The sequence below is a fragment of the Gopherus evgoodei genome, chromosome 3, assembly GCF_007399415.2.
Source record: "Gopherus evgoodei ecotype Sinaloan lineage chromosome 3, rGopEvg1_v1.p, whole genome shotgun sequence".
Classification (NCBI taxonomy): domain Eukaryota; kingdom Metazoa; phylum Chordata; order Testudines; family Testudinidae; genus Gopherus; species Gopherus evgoodei.
Window position 1 is genome coordinate 109,794,960 of NC_044324.1, and position 17,108 is coordinate 109,812,067.

General features: G+C 43.7%; 1 protein-coding gene across 1 annotated transcript in view; it reads left to right on the forward strand.

The window, feature by feature from the left end:
• TMEM200A (transmembrane protein 200A) overlaps positions 1 to 17,108 on the forward strand; it is a 72,786-nt gene that overhangs the window by 11,035 nt on the left and 44,643 nt on the right. The window lies entirely within an intron of this gene.

A 17,108-nucleotide genomic window follows, 5' to 3' on the forward strand; every position in this document is an offset into this window, starting at 1 on the left:
TGTGCCGCCGCAAGCACATGCTTGGTTTTCTGGTGCCTGGAGCTGGCCCTGCTCAGGGCCACTGGGCTACCATGGCCACCTATTCAAAAGTCTCTAAGAAAGCCTCAGGATCATTGTCAGACCCCGTTCTGGCAAGGCCAATAGGGGCAGGGTTAGGGAGATCTGCTGGGGCAGCGGGTTGCAAAATGGAGGCCACCTGTTAGACCAGCTGTTGTTGCTGCTGCTAGGCTGCCAATTAGCAAATTTGCTGCTACTGTTGCATACCCATCTGCTGCAGGAGTTGCTGTTGTTGCTGGGTGTTTTGCTCGGCCATCCATTTCAGCAGCTGTTCCACCTCCATGCAAGGGCTTGGCATGGGGTGGGTTTTCTCTCTCTCTGTGCCCCTTTTTTGTTTGTTTTTAACTCCCTGCAGCAGGAAATGGGGTCATGCCCACATTCTCCACAATTTGTGATAGGGCGCTCAGTGGCAGGGCAGCCTTGCGGCTAGATCGTTGGTTAGGGACTGGAGTGGGGGACCTGCCCTCCTTTTTCTCCAGTCCTGGCTCAGTGTCCTGGGCCACTCACACACCTAGACAGGGGAGATGGCTCTTGCTCCCAGCTGTGATGCGGGTGGGGTTCAGTAACTGTTGTCTGAGCTGTTCCCTATGTAAGTCCTTTAGTTTGGGGCATAGCCCTGCTAGTTCAGTTTCCCCACCGTTGGGGCTTTGTGGTAGATTTCCCTTGGCAGGGGAAGACTTACTTGCTTTCAGTGGCTGTGTTTGCAGGTAGGTTGTGTCTGTGCCTTCAGACAGACACACAGAGAGCACCTGCCTCTTTGCAGTCAGCCCCTGACTGAACCAGGCTCCCTTCTTTTCTCTCCCTTCTAAGCCTGGCATTGGCTGCAGGTATAATGGGTTGTAGGGTGACCAGAGGTCCCAATTTTATAGGGACAGTCCCAATATTCAGGGCTCTGTCTTATATAGGTTCCCTGACCCCCATTCTGATTTTTCACACTGGCTATCTGGTCACCCTAATGGGGTGGGGCTAGCTGACCCCACAGGTTTTCTTTAACCCTTGCTGTGCCTGGTAGCTGTCTCTCTGCTCCTTCGCAATAACCTATTCATAAAAATAACTGAAGCTACTTTCCATCACAACTGGTCAGTGAGAAAACAATTGAGAAAGAACAGAAAATTCTACTTTTGTGAATTTGCTGCTTTTTACCTGCTGTTTCGTAAGGGAAGGGAGACTAAGCACCTCAAGACTGCCATCTTGGATTTCCTCCATAGAAAGAGGCAATCTGAGGCTGAGCTTTTATGTAATTTGTATATACTGCATTGGGGTTTGTGTTACCATGCTTGTAAAGTATGTGTTGCCTCCCCACCTAGGAGCTGACATGTATATAGAGGAAAACAACCTTAAAGTGCCACCAGTTAATGGACTTACTTTTTTATCTCAAGTGGCAAAGGTGTGTACTTTGGTCGTGAAGGTGCCAGGTTAAAACACCACTGAAGACCCATGGTAGGGATTGCTCTGTGTGTGTGTGTGTGTGTGTGTGTGTGTGTGTATACACCATAAATAAAATATGAAACTAGAATGGGGCGCTTAGAACTTTTTCAATGACAGCTGTAAGGATTCCTTCCACAACAGGAAGGAATTCAGAGAGCAATTTAACTATTTTTATAACTCATGTTTTTATTCGTTTAAATCATTACAAAATCAGATTAATTAGGAGATCTTTTAAAAAAAACTTCACTTTTATGTTTGGTGTGATTTCACTATTGCTAGGATATGATTTTTTTTTTCCACACCCCTCCATTATGAGCCTGAATGTTTCCACATGAATATCTCTGCTTATTTGTAAGCAGTAGACTGTTATTGGAGAACAAGTTTATATTCAATTAATGTTATCACTTAAAATTTACTAAATATTAAACTAAAAATATACAAAAGATGCTTGGTCATTCTTCCAATAGCATGTGTTTAAACTTAGCCGCTTGACCTGCATGATGGATCTTTATCACTCCTACTCTAAATAGTTAATCTTGCCTAAAGGTATTACATGCTAAAACACAAGGGCAGTATGACCAAAAGTTGAATATTATCATGAGTCAGATGAATTTCCATTTATTATAATTTATTCCCATATTTAAAATTCATACATGATTTATTAGGGCTCAAAGCTTAAACTGCAGTACAGACAGTGGCTCAAACATTTTACAATCAAGTCCAGCTGTTATCAAAACAAATGAGCTCAGGAAGCCCCACCTTCCCATCAGTTTGGGTAAATCAGTATTCATATATCACTGCAGTTAGTGTAATGCCAGACTACTAAAGCACACTTACAATAGCAATAGCTTTCACCTGGACATGTTCCAGTAATATGGATGAGCTTGTTTCTGTGCACCTAACTCAGACCAGGTGTGGAATCATTTACTCAAACTGATAATGTGTAGAGGGACTCAAGTCCCCACTACTCCCAGGAGAACAGGGACTTGAGGGGGAATGTAGTTAGAGACTAAGAGGAAATAGGCTTATTGGACATAATGAGGGGATACATATTCAAGGGATAACCAGGAATCCAGGGAGCCCCCACTGCTTGTCTTCTCCCCATGTTCTGTCCTCCCAGTCCTCAGGCTGTTCTCTCTTGTCTTCCTGCCAGCAAGGCCCTGAGGCATCTGGCTGCTTCCACCCCCTTTCCACAGAAGCACCACTCTGTCTGGGCACCACTAGGGGGAGTATAGGGAATGGAGAAGAAACAGTTTTTCTTTCTTTAGCACTAGCAAATTAGTGTTGCCCCCACCCCAGGTAGGGTGGCCAGGTGTCTGGTTTTCGACCGGAAAGTTCCTTCAGCCCTGCGGGATGCATGAAAGAGTTTTTAGTACGAGCTGGAAAAAAGTGCACAGGAAATCTAACAATCTCAGGCAGTAATTTGCATTTTCTTCTTATCAAGACTGTACATGAAAAGACAAAGATATCAGGCCCCATCTAGACATGGGAGAAAAGCAGATGAGAGAGGCCCAAGAGTTTGAGAAAGCCAGGTGTAGACAGCCCTTCTAATTTATTTCCCTTAATAGTGTCTATAAAACCTAGTCTCATTTCATTTCTGTGTAAAGAGGCTTAGAAGTAATTGTGCAAACATGTATGCTATTTTCATTATTTTCTATTCCTCTAAAATTAAGGCTGTCAAAGAATTTAGATTGTGAAAAAATAAGAACTCCTTTTTACCCTGCAGCTCAAATGATTGAGTTTAAACCAGTATTATTTTATTTTAAATTACAGAAATGTTTGTCATGGTGGACATATTTACAGCATTAGATCTTGTCCCATTTGAAGTGTGATTTGTGCTACTAGGTCACTTAAATGTTCAAAAGTATGTCTCACTCTCACTTTTAGTAAACTTCATTTCAAAATAGTTAATTTCATTTTCAGGCTTGGTGTTTGTAAAATTTAAGAATTAAAATTTGTAGTATTGTTGTAGCTATGTTGGGCCCAGGTATTAGAGACACAAGGTGGGTGAGGTAATATCTTTTATTGGACCAACTTCTGTTGGTGAGAGAGGCAAGTTTTTGAGCCACACAGAGCTCTTCTTCAGGTCTGGGAAAGGTATTTGAAGTGTCACAACTAAAGACACATAATCAACAGCCCTCGTGTTGACTAATCTCCGTTAACTCATGCTATTAACTCAAAAAAATTAATCATGATTAATCACAGTTTTAATTGCACTGTTAAACAATAGAATACCAATTGATGGACTACTTCACTTTAAATGGTCTCTCAAAATATGTGTAAACTAGGGCTCTCAAGCAATTAAAAAAAATTAATTGAGATTAATAGCGCTATTAATCACACCGTTAAACAATAATAGAATACTATTTAAATATTTTTGGATGTTTTTCTACATTTTCAAATATATTTATTTCAGTTACAACACAATACAAAGTGTACAGTGTTCACTTTATCTTTTTTACAGATAACAATAATATAAAGAAAATAAATAGTATTTTTTCAGTTTACCTCATACAATACCGTAATGCAATCTCTTTATCAGGAAAGTGCAACTTACAAATGTAGACTTTTTTTTGTTATGTAATTCCACTCAAAAATAAAACAATGTAAATGCACCCACGTCCTGGCCAGCAGTCGAGCGTCTCGATGATGTCGCTTGTCGGTGGCAAGCAGTGCATCTGGAGGTGTTACTGCTGAAATGCTGCCAAATTTTGGCAGCATTTCGGTGGGTGCTTGACCTCCGCCATGGTCCTTCATCTGGTGCCTGCCAGACAAAAAGGTTGGGGACCACTGTTATAAGTCCACTCAGTCCTTCTTCAATCATGAAGACAAACAAGTTTGTTTACATTTATGGGAAATAATGCTGCCCTCTTCTTATTTACAATGTCACCAGAAAGTGTCATTTGCATGGCACTTTTTTAGCTGGCATTGCAATGTATTTATGTTCCAGATATGCTAAACATTCATATGCCTCTTCATGATTCGGCCACCATTACAGAGGATGTGCTTCCATGCTGATGACGCTCATTTAAAAAAATGTTAATTAAATTTGTGACTGAACTCCTTGGGAGAGAATTGTATGTCCCCTACTCTGTTTTACCTGCATTCTGCCATATATTTCATGTTGTTGCAGTCTTGGATGATGACCCAGCACATGTTCATTTTAAGAGCACTTTCACTGCAGATTTGACAAAACGCAAAGAAGGTACCAATGTGAGATTTCTAAAGATAGCTACAGCACTAGACCCAAAGTTTAAAAATCTGAAGTGCCTTCCAAAATCTGAGAGGTGTGAAACATGCTTTCAGAAGTCTTAAATAGCAACACTCTGATGTGGAAAGTATAGAATCCAAATGACCAAAAAAGAGAATCAACTTTCTGCTGCTGGCATCTGACTCGATGAAAATGAACATGTGTTGGTCTGCACTGCTTTTGATCGTTATTGAGCAGAGCCCCTCATTAGTATCGATGCATTCTAATGGTGGTTGAAAAATGAAGGAACATATGAATCTTTAATGCAGGTGGCACATAAATATTTTGCGACACCAGCCAGAACAGTGCCATGTGAACACCTGTTCTCACTGTCAGGTGACATTGTAAGCAAGAAGTGGATAGCATTATCTTCTGCAAATATAAACAAACTTGTTTGTCTGAGTAACTGACTGAACAAGAAGTAGGACTGAGTGGACTTGTAGGCTGAATGCAGTTATATTTTGTACATAATTCTACATTTGTAAGTTCAACTTTCATGATAAAGAGATTGTATTACAGTACGTATGTGAGGTGAATTGAAAAATACTATTTTTATAGCACAAATATTTGTAATGAAAATAAACATAAAGTGAGCACTATACACTGTTCTGTGTTGTAGCTGAAATCCATATATTTCAAAATGTAGAAAATTTGCAATATATTTAAATGGTATTCTATTATTGTTTAACAGTGCAATTAATAGTGCTAGTAATTGCGATTAATTTTTTTAAATCGCTTGACAGATCTAGGAACACACATTTTTGAGAGACCATTTAAAGTGAAGTAGCCCATCAGTACCTCTGCAGGCATAGGACAAAAAAAGGGAAGGGTTAGTGGGTTACTGATTGTTTTAATAAGCCATAAATCCAGTATCTTTATCCAGACCATGATTTTTAGCAAAGCATCCTGTGGCTCCAGGAGGCCCTGTAGGAGGGGAGGGAAGCAGAGGAACTCTGGCCTGTGGTTGGAGCTATGTTTCGACAGAGAAAGTTTTGGAGTAACTACAGATGGGAAAAGATAGGTTTGGGAAGATGAAGGGAATTGTAAAAGTATGTAGAAGTATGAGTAGGGGGCAGGTAAGTATAGTAGGGTGAGTAGTTAGACAGAAGGGTTGGGATAGTGGAAGGAACAAACATTGGATATGCATTAAGGCAGTGGTTCTCAACCAGGGATATACGTGCCCCTGGGGGTACACACAGGGGTTCTGAGGGCACATCAGCTCAACTAGATATTTGTCTAGTTTTACAACAGGCTACATAAAAAGCACTAGTGAAGTCAGAACAAACTCAAATATCTCACAGACAATGTCTTGTTTATACTGCTATATATACTATACACCAAAATGTAAGTACAATATTTTATATTCCAGTTGATTTTATTTTGTAAGCAAGTAGCTTTTAAGTAAGGTGAAACCGGGGGTATGCAAGTCAAATCAGACTCCTGAAAAGAGTGCAGTAGTCTGGAAAGATTGAGAGCCACTTTATTAAGGGACAGGGAAGTAGAGGTGGGTGAATGTATTTGGGGATGGGAGTGTCATAGTATAATTCCCAACTCTGGACCTTAGCGTCCAGGATATGGGTACTAGCCTAAAGTCCTCTAAGCTTAATTACCAGCTTAGATTCTGTAGCACTGCCACCAATCAGGAATTCCAGGGCCTGATACTCACTGGTCCCCCCCAAACACTTCCCTGGGGACCCCCAAGACCCAGATTCCTTGAGTCTCACAACAAAGGGGAATAAACCATTTCCCTCCCCCCTCCTTTCTTCCTCCCAACTCTTTCCCGCCCTGGGTACACTAGGAGACCACCGTGATTCAACTCCTTGAATCACCATCCTGAGAGGAATGTTACCTTCCCCCTCCCTTCTTCCCTGGAGAGAGATACAGAGATAAACGCAGAGAGCAGGTTTTTCTTCCCTCCTCCCATTCCTTTCTCTCCCCAATTCCCTGGTGAGTGCAGACTCCCTTCCCTGGAGTCTTACAAAGATAACCAAAGAATCAATTAGATTCTAAAAAAAACAGGAAAACTTTAATAAAGAAGGAAAAACATAAAAATTGTCTCTGTAATCAAGATGGTAAATATGCAGGGTTTTTACAGCTTATAGACAATAGAAAGAAGCTTTCTCCAGCAAGTACACATCTGCAAATAAAGAAAAACAAGTGAAAAGACTATAACTGCCTTTTTACTTACTTATTATTCTAAATAGATAAGAGACTGTAGCAGGGAGATTGGCAGAAACCTGGTTGCACCTCTAGTCCCATCCAGGACCCAGAGAGAACAACACACAAACCCAAAACCCACAAACAAAGGCTTCCCTCCACCTACATTTGCAAGTATCTTGTTTCCTGATTGGTCCTCTGGTCAGGTGTTTGGGTCCCTGTTTGTTAACACTTTACAGGTGAAAGAGACATTAACCCTTAACTATCTGTTTATAACAGGGAGGGAATGACTATTGGTGCGGGGCAAGTGGAGAGAGTGTATCATAGAGAAGGATGCCAGTGTGTTTGCTTAGGCTTTGTGCAGGGGGAGACACATAATGTGGCCATAGATTCCTACTTACTTTTCAAACCATACCATTTATTTCCATCCTACTACGGTGTCTGCTTTATTCTCCTGGGATTTGGCCTCACTGACTGGTGTACAATGTGGAATATGACTGAGGCCCTAAGTGCCTTGTTGGAGACTGTTCAGTAGTTTCAGACTATATTTTATTAGAAAAACATAACTTGCTTCCTGAGGCCCTGATCCTGCAAATACTTATCGTATATCAGGAAAGATAGTCATAAGCGTTTGCAAAGTTAGTTGTGAGCTATATTATGTTCCACAGAACATACTTTTTAGTCTATCATTTGGGGTGTTGCTGACGTTACTGCTGAAAAAGTGGCACGGATATAAGTTGTACTAATTGTGTGGGTGTGACATACTGGGGCACAATTCAGACTAGTGGGGCTTGTTTCACCCCTGCCCTGCAATCTAGGGTGCCTACAAAGCCTTGCAAAAGTAGCTCCCACTTGGCCACTCACAAACAGCCTTCGAGCATGCAAGCCACACCATGCATGTCTTTGTATAACTGCAGCCTGCCAGTTACACCCTGGCTCTCATCAGCCTTGGTTATACTGCAGAGTGAGCCCAACACACTCCCAGTTCCAGATTTTCCCCAGACATGTATGTCTTGTACTGTCCAGCCTTCTCTTGGACAGTTCAAATATATTAAGTTTGGTATTCCTATTAGGGAATAATAAACTGGTATATTAAGTAGAATTACCCAGACACTTCAATTTAAACACACTGGAGAAAACAGTGAAACAAGTTTATTAATTACAACAAAATATTTTAAGTGATTACAAGTAATGAAGCATAAAAGTCAGAAATGGTTACAAGAAAAATAAAGATAAAACACTTACTAGTGCCTAACTTAACAAACTATATAAGATTCAAGCAAAACTTCTCACCACATGCTTCCAACAAGATTACTGGTCAAACTCTCAGGTCAGGACCCTTCCTCCAAAGTCCAATGACTGTGTTTCCTTTTGTCTTCTCAGATTTAGAGAATGTTAGGGTCGGGGGAGAGAGAGAGGGGTGGATTGGGATGTTTGCCCCATCTTTTAAGTCCCCTTCTTGAAAATGTTTCCAGCTGAGAACTAGGAGACAGAGTCCGGGTGGAAGGATTTTCCTGCTGCTTTTTTCTCCCCCCCCCCCCCCAGCTGTTTGAGATTTGTTTGTTGCCCTTCTTGGTGACTCTGTTTACTGCTTATATCCAAATTAAGGCCTATGTACACTCCTTTATTCATGAGAGGCCTGTTTGACCAGATTGGTGCTACAATGAGTTTTGAACGTGCACTCTTAACATCATACAGGGAAATCTTAGAAGTTCACCTACAATGCTGCCATACATATTTTATCAGGACAGTATTGACCAGAAAATTATGAATTTTCAGATGATACGTTACAAGGTATACTTTGTACAAAGATTATTACAATAGTGAAAGAAGTGTGCACCTGGAGCAGAAGATGGGTAAGATTTGTGATGGTCCTTAGTCCATGAGGGAGTTCATTCCATAGTCTGACTTCTCCTTGAGAAAGCTTTGTCTCTTGCAGAATTATGGTAGAAAGTTCCATTGTTTCTGAAGAATGGGATCCTTGACCACATTCTTCATTCCTGAGCTTTAAATGATCTCTTGGATATGCTGAGTCAAGGCTATTGAGTGCCTTGAAGATGAGTCAAGTTCAAGGCCTCAGTCCATCATATTCATGGGAAGTCTGGGTAGATTGTGGAGGACAGATTTGATATGCTCCCATTTAACTGTGGGGCTGAAGAAAACACACTGCAGCATTCTATTCTTAGTTTTGTTTTGTTTTTTCTGAAGTGGCCACCTCCTAACCTGGCAGTTCTCTTTGCAGGTCTCAAACAGCATCCACTGAAAAATATAGGTCCAATAACTAAACTTACGTCCGAGAGCTAAGCAATCAGACAGAGGTAGGTACTTGTTAAAACCACAGGCTGGAGTATGAATGTCCCGTGCAGAAGATGTTGATGCTGCTGAAAATGTTCATAGGAGGATATTTCTCATGAGTCATTTCCTCTGGAGTTAGAAAGATGCTGTCTTGGAGCCCAGTGGGATTTTTGCCTGAGAAAAGGGATGAGGTTGTAAATTGTCTATTTCCTTAAACTTCGATTGTTGCTTATGCTCAGTCCTGTGATCTCCTGTGTATAGAGCATGGATCGGATTCAATGATGCTAACGTAACAGTGGGATCTGCTTGGAGATTTTGCTATTGCTCACTCTGCTACTGCTGTTCTCATTTCAAACTCTGTCTGCTCTTTTGATTTAGTCACTGTGGTGTGATCAGTGTCCCACCTGTCTGGACTAAACTCTTTCCCACACAGCCAGTGGCCCTTTTGCTCAATGCCAAACTGACAAAATGGTGGTACTCAATTTATCACTTTTATTGGGTGACCTGTAGAGGGGTATGTGGGAAACACAAGACGAATATAGAGCTGTGAATATGATCAAATCAGGAAGAAAAAACTTGGACAGGAAGGATAGGTCAGTACTGTAGCAGCAGCCTGTAAAATGCTACACTGCACAACTACAAAACCCCCATACTGCCAGTAATCTGTTGCAGTTGGTGAAGAAGTTGAGTGGTTGACAAGGTCAGTTTTAGGCAATGCCCAGCAGAGGGTGAAGTGGCAATGATGACCCTCCTACTCCTTAGTAGTGGCAGCAGAGCCCTTGCAGAACAGCAGCAGAGGGCACCCCCCAATCTGGCCCTGGCTTGCTCTCGTGGTGTGTGCAGCATGCAACCATCTCTGCATTGGTTATGCTGGGTTCATGTTTTTAAGCTTTTTCTTTTCTTTGCAACCTTGAGGTTAATCAACATAATTTTTTTTTCAGTGAAAGCTTAGATTCTGATGTTATCACATGGCTCTGGTAGCTGGTGCTCTAGGAAGATGTCTGTTGTACCTTAGGCCTTGTCTACGCTACAAAGTTTTGTCGGCAAAAGTTATGCTGCTCTAATTAAAACTGCTGTTGCATGTCCACACTAGCTCCTTGTGTTGGCAGAGTGCATCCTACACTAACAGCTCTTGCATCAACACAGAGAGCAGTGCACTGTGGGCAGCTATCCCAATGTGCAACTGGCTGCAGGGTGCTTTGGGAAGGATTTGCAACACCTTATGGGGCACATGATGCAGGTTTCGTAATTCCATCTATCCAGGGGCATCCTAGTAGATTGTCAGCCACGTTTTCAACTGTAGCATGGGTGTGAGGGAGAGGAGAGTGGTGTGTCTGGGGTAGGGGAGACAGCAGGCTGAGAGGGCCAATCTTAAGTGGCGAGGAGTGCTTGGGTTTTGGTTTTCTTTTTGGCGGGGCGGTGCTTGAGGTGTTTTTTTTTTTTTGGTTGTTTTTTTTTTTGTTTTGGTGGCGCTCGGGGTGGGGGCGCGTTTCGGCGGTGTGGCTAGGCACTCGGGGCGGGGGTGCGTTTCGGCGGCGTGGTTGGTTTTTTGTTTGTTTGTTTGGGTTTTTTTAAGCTTGGGGTGGCAAAAAAGGTAGAGCCGGCCCTGTCTGCTTGGCACAGCAGTCTCTTCTGAAGCAGTCCACTCTGCCTGCCTATGGTTCTGTGTTTCCCTCCGAGTTCTCCCACATCCTCCTCAGCTGCCGGGAGCCGCATCCTGAGCAGCTCTGTGAGCTCTCCCTGCTGAGGAATGTCAAAGCAGGACAGCAGTTCCCTGCCTCCCAATCCTCCCTCCTCCATTTCCCACAGGAGCAGTCTCTCTGCCCCTGTGTTCCTAGTGCAGGGCAGAACAGGTGCATTCTACATTAATGATTTGCTCTTTGTTACCCAAACTGAGCAGCTTGCTCAGATGTCAGATACTTCCCTAGCTTTGAAAGGGGAGAGGTGCATGCCTGCAGGGCAGCCAAGTTCAAAACAATGAGCAGAGCAGTCAGGGCAGGCATGGTGGGATACTGGCGGAAGCCTGTTCTGTCTACAGTGTCTACATTGACAGTGTCTACATTGACATTTTGTCACTTTAACTTTACCACAAAAAGCTTTGTGCCTCTCGTTGAGGTGATTTTATTTTGTCAGCAAAACAGCAGAGTTTTGTCGACAAAAGTAGTTTTACAAAAGGCAACGAAATTTTGTAGTGTAGACAAGACCTTAATCCAACCCTGGTAGGTGACCAGTTTCCAGGCAAGAGAATCCATGTGGTGAGTGTGAAATATAATGTCTATATAACCTGCTTTGCACGCTTCCAAATGTGTTGGGATCCAGTTGGTTTTCAATAGAAAATAATAATTTTGGCAGCACAAAACTGCCCAAAGCAGCAAAAGTAAATAAATAAAATGAAATAAAAAATATAAATGTACCATTTTCACATCTCTAGAGCACAAAGTCATGAGGACAGATTAAACAAGCTTATGTCTGTGTGCAAAAGTTGAAGGATGAATGTTGTTAAGCATTACTTGCTTTATGTGGATCTTCAAGAGAACTATCAATCATGGAGGTAAAACTATAAAAACACATACCTTGAGTCACCGCAGAGAGCTGAAAATGAGCCAGAAACTCTGGCCTGGGGTTTGTCACCCATGAAAATAAGAGATGACAGGGTGTAATGTCGTGACTTTTTGTAGATTGATCAAACTAAAGGGGATGGATGGCTTGTATTTATCACTTCATATTTTGTTTACTGTTCTAAATTTCAGTGGAGTATATTTTATTTGCCAAACATTTTTTATTGCTCATTCTCAGGCTAGGTTTTGTTTTTATTAAAACAGATGCCATATTTTTATATTGCAACAACTCTTCCCCACTCTGCACATACAGTAAAATGAACAGAGAACAGGGTGGGAATCCATTCTCCCTCTACAAACATCCACAAGTTATGATAAAAGAAATCATAGCCACGTATCCAGCCTTCTATTCAAGGGTCTGAATGTTTATCTGAATCTGTTAAGGTCTTTTTAAGGCCTTGCACTCAAGAAACTATTACTTCCCTCAAACAGTTCCTTGTTTCTCCCCCTCTCACCACCATATGGCCTTGTGGGGAAGAAGTTTGTGTAGGTGGCCTCCTACCTCATCCCAAGTGTGTGTGATTTCATATGGTGGGCCCACTTCATTTCTAGAATCTTTTGGTGTCAAATTCTGTCTTCTCTTCCGAGGTTTCCTTTCCTGCCACCCGAAAATTCTAACCCCACTGATCTTCTGTGATCCCATAACACCCCCTTCTTTCTAGATGCCCACAAGACGTCCTGTTTCTATACGTCATCCTCCCACCCCCCCACTCCTTTGTCTCCATTTCTTCTCACCTCTTTGTTTCACTGCTCCTGCATCAAAGTCTGTATTCCCTAAAGGTACGTCTACACTGCACACACCTTTTAGCAGTCTGTAGAGCACATACACCATATGACTCCCTAATGTGGGTATGAATAGCAGCGTAGATGGTGAGGCACTGCTGAGATGAGTAGAATAAAGAAACAGCCAAACCCTGGGGCATATATCTTACATGGCTCTCTACATGCCCAAGCAGCACCTCCTGCAGATATAGATTCCAGCAGCAGGGAAAGGCTCTGGCAGCTCCTGTTGCTGAGACTTATCCCATTGCCTCCCCCTGCCAGAGCCTTTCACTACCAAGTGTAACCGCACACCACAGTGTGGACATAGCCTCCTTTTCAGTGTGTTATAATGGTCTTAGATGTAGCTGAAGGAGGTGGGAGTGGTGCTGGTGCCACCCAGACTAGCCAAGTGCTTCTGTTAGCCAAGTGGGCAGCCAGCAGCTCAATGCTGGGTCACTGTGTGGACTCATTTAGGCCTGGTCTACACTGGGGAGGGGGGGGGGGGGATTGATCAAGTTATGCAACTTCAGCTACGTGGAAAACATAGTCAAAGTCAATGTACGGAGATCGACTTATCGTTGTGTCTTCACTACAGTGAGTTGACTCCAGCCACTCCCCTGTTGACTCTTCCTGCACCTCTTGCCAAGCTTGAGTACAGGAGTTGACGGGAGACCAATGTGGCCGGTAGTGAAGACATACCCTCAGTTTGTGAATTGGAGCCTTTCAAAGTAACTCCTAAGGCTGTGTAACCCCCAGTAGTTCAGGAGAGACATAAGGGCTCTGATTTTCTATTTGCATTATATCAGTTTTACACTGATGCAACTGCTTTAATTTCAAAGCAGTTACTCTGAACATCATGAAACTGGTTGGAGAGTGGAGGATAATGCCCTGTTGACTCAGAATAAGGAGGTATATAGGATATGGGAGTTTACTCTTCCTTGGCACAATCTTCAGTTACTTACTCAAAGAGTTACTTTTGGCTTCTGGTTTGCTGACCATTCTTTGAACTGGCATTCTGAGATCCCTAGCACCTTCACCATAGGTGGGAGTTCTAATAGTTGCAAAAATGAATTTTAATTTTTGTGATTAATTAGACTTAGTATCATATTGTGGGAAATGTGTTAACAGTGGTCAGTCACTTATAAGACAGTATGCAGGCTGGCTTGTTCTTGTTCTGGACTATTTAGAATATTAACAGTAAATTTGCAGTGAGTTTTCAAGGTGTTTGTAATGCAGATTGTAATGCTTAAGCCATGTACTACAGTACTTTGGAATTCTGTCTTCAAAGCATAAACAACCTTGAAGTAAAAGCACAGGAGTGGGAGCCTGGGTTGTGTTTTTGGCTCTGCCACAGAATTCTTCTGTGAGTTTTGGAAGTCTCTTTATGCCTTAGTTTCCCAGGCAGCAAAAAATGGCATAATATTTACCTACTCCATGTGACGCTTCACATTCATTAATTTTTATAAGGTTCTTTGGGATCTTTGGCTGGAAGGTGCCAGACAAGTGCAAACTACTACAGTAACTCCTTAACATCCTCCTTTTAAACATTGTTTCAAAGTTATGTCACTGCTCAATTAGGGAACATGCTCGTTTAAAGTTTTGCAGTGTTCCCTTATAACATCGTTTTGGCTGCCTGCTCTGTCTGCTGCTTGTAATATTCTGAAGAAGAGCAGTGACTTTACAAGGAAGCATTGCACAAGTTCCTCTTCTCCACTCCTCCCCCTCCTTCCCAGTGCTTCCACCATTGTCAAACTCTGGTGGCATTTAGGACTTTCTGTGAGGAAGGGGGAGAAGTGGAGAGGTGACACTTCCTCACTCCTGCCCCTCCTTCCCAGAAAGTCCTAAGCGCCACCAAACAGCTGTTTGATGGTGCTTAGGACTTTGGGGGAGGGGAGCAGGGACGTGGTATGCTCTGGAGAGGAGGTGGAGTGGGGGTGAGAAGAAGGGGGCCTGGAGTGGAGCGGGGGCAGAAACAGGCGGGCCTGGAGCATCCCCTGGCAATGTCAGCACCTGTTCTTCTCTGGGGAAGCTGCCCCTGCTGCTGCAAAGGCATTTCCTAGCGTCCTTGCCTGCAGCAGGCTGCGCCTGTGTGGGGTAAGCCAGGGGCACTTCCCAACCACAGTACAGTACTGTATAGTATATAATGCCTTTTTGTCTGTTCCCCAAAAGTTTCCTTGGAACCTAACCCCCTGCATTTACATTAAATGTTATGGGGAAATTGGATTTGTTTAACATCGTTTCACTTAAAGTTGCATTTTTCAGGAACATAATTACAATGTTAAGTGAAGGAGTTACTGTATTATGTTCTTTGATTAAAGGAGTTCTGAGACTGTTGGAGCCTGAATATAATCTGATAGCAGAAGGCACTTTAATCTAGTGGACAAAATCATAGGAAAATCCAGTGGCTGGAAGCTGAAGCTGGAATAAAATTTAAGATGGAAATAAGACACACACATTTTTAACAGTGAAGGTACTAAACCATTGAAACAATTTACCAAGGGGTTTTGTGGGGTCTCCTTCACTTGACATTTTAAACTCAAGATTTCATGTCTTCCTAAAATATATACTCTACTCAACCAGAAGTTATTGTCTCAATGCAGGGATTATTGATGAAATTCTATAGCTTGCGTTATGCACTAGATCAGACTACAAGGGCCCCTTCTGGCCTTAAAAATTATGAATCTTTTTTTTACTGATCAGTCACGTGTTTCCAGCTAAAGATGTGCTTTTCTCTAGAGGACTTTAACTTCCATCCAGACTATTACATTATACATTTTAAAGTAAGCTCATTATTTAGATGAACATGATGGCCTAAATGTTTATTTTGAGCAAGTATCTCCAGCTGTATTGATAAACAGATGATGGAGAGGTTGCTGCTGAAGATAGAAAGCTGTTCTCCAGTAAGCAGTTCCCTGAATAGAATGAAGATTGCCCATGCTCAATGAAGTGAATGGAATACAGGGCTGCCCGTGGGGGGGGGGCAAGTGGGGCAATTTGCCCCGGGCTCTGCAGGGCCCCCCATGAGCATGGCTGAGGCTCCCTCCCCGGCCCCGTCTCCTCCTCCTCCTCCTCCTCCTCCTCTCCTCTCCCAGAGCCTCAGCCCATCCAACAGTGTCCCGGACAGCTGCAGTGTGGCTCTGGTGGGGGCCCTGAGGCCCCCCCCCCCCCCGCTCAGAGCGGCGTGGTGAGGGGGCGGGGCTGCGAGCTCCAGGCTGAGCGGAGGAAGCTGAGCTCAGCCTGGAACTCCCAGCCCCGCCCCCTCACCACGCCGCTCTGAGCGGGGGGCTCAGGGCCCCCACCAGAGCCACACTGCAGCTGTCCACGTGGCTCTGAGAGGGGCAGGGCTCGGGCCCCATCCCCTGACCGCATGGCTCTGAGCAGGGCAGAGCTTAGGCCCCGCTGGAGACACGCTGCCTATGTTGAGCGAAGCTCCTGGATGCGCTGAGGCTCCGAGTGAGAGGGGAGCCAGGGGTAAGGGGCCAGGGCTGGGGAGTTCGCAAAGGGGCAGGGAGTCCCGGGGACAGGGAGGGGGCAGAGGTTGAGGGGGTGGTCAGGGGACAGGGAACGGAAGGGTTGGATTGTGGGCATTCCAGGGCTCTGTCAGGACTCAGCAAGGGGGTGATAAGGGTTGGGGAAGTCAGGGGACAGGGAGCAGGGATGGGGTCCTGGGGTGGTAGTGGAGGGTCTCTGGGGCACGGTGAGGGGGCAAGGAGCATGATGGGTCAGGGATTCTGAGGGGGATGGGCAATAGGCGGGCAGGAAGTCAGTGGGGGTTGGATAGGGGGCAGGGCTAGGCTGTTTGGGAGGCACAGTCTTCCCTACCCTAAAGCTCATTCAGCGATTTGAGCTTGCAGAAGAGCCAAGCTGTTAGCTTTTCCATTAGGGCTACTATCTCTTTCTCTTCTCAAATGCCAAATTATAGTCTATATTTAAATTCAGTGCCATAGGGAGATTCATGTCAGGGGAGGTTAGCTTCATTTAAAATTAGCCACTAGGGGCGGGATCACATGAGAAGAGCAATATCTTACACCACCTACCTCCTTCCCAACCCTACCAAGGGAGACCCCCCCACACACCTACATTTCCTGAGGCTCCAGAGGGGTTAATTCAGTGGTTCTCAAACTTTTGTACTGGTGACCCCTTTCACATAGCAAACCTGTGAGTGTGACCCCCCCCTTATATAAAAAAGTGTTTTTAATTTATATTTAACACTATTATAAATGCTGGTGGCAAAGCAGGGTTTGAGGTGGAGGCTGATAGCTCGCGGGCCCCAGTAATAACCTCGTGACCCCCTGAGGGGTCCCGACCCCCAGTTTGAGAACCCCTGGGGTTATTTAATTTTAACACCCTATGTCCATTCACATGCATGTGCTATTTTGAGCATTTCAGTTTTCACAACATAGGCTCATCCCAAATTTGGAACAAGCTCAAATGCTCAGTTCGTGGAGTATGTACATAAGATATACTAAAGACAAACCCACAGTAACTGTCTCCAGTTTGTGAGGGACCCCATGGAGCCAGTCTCTAGGAAACAGGTAAAT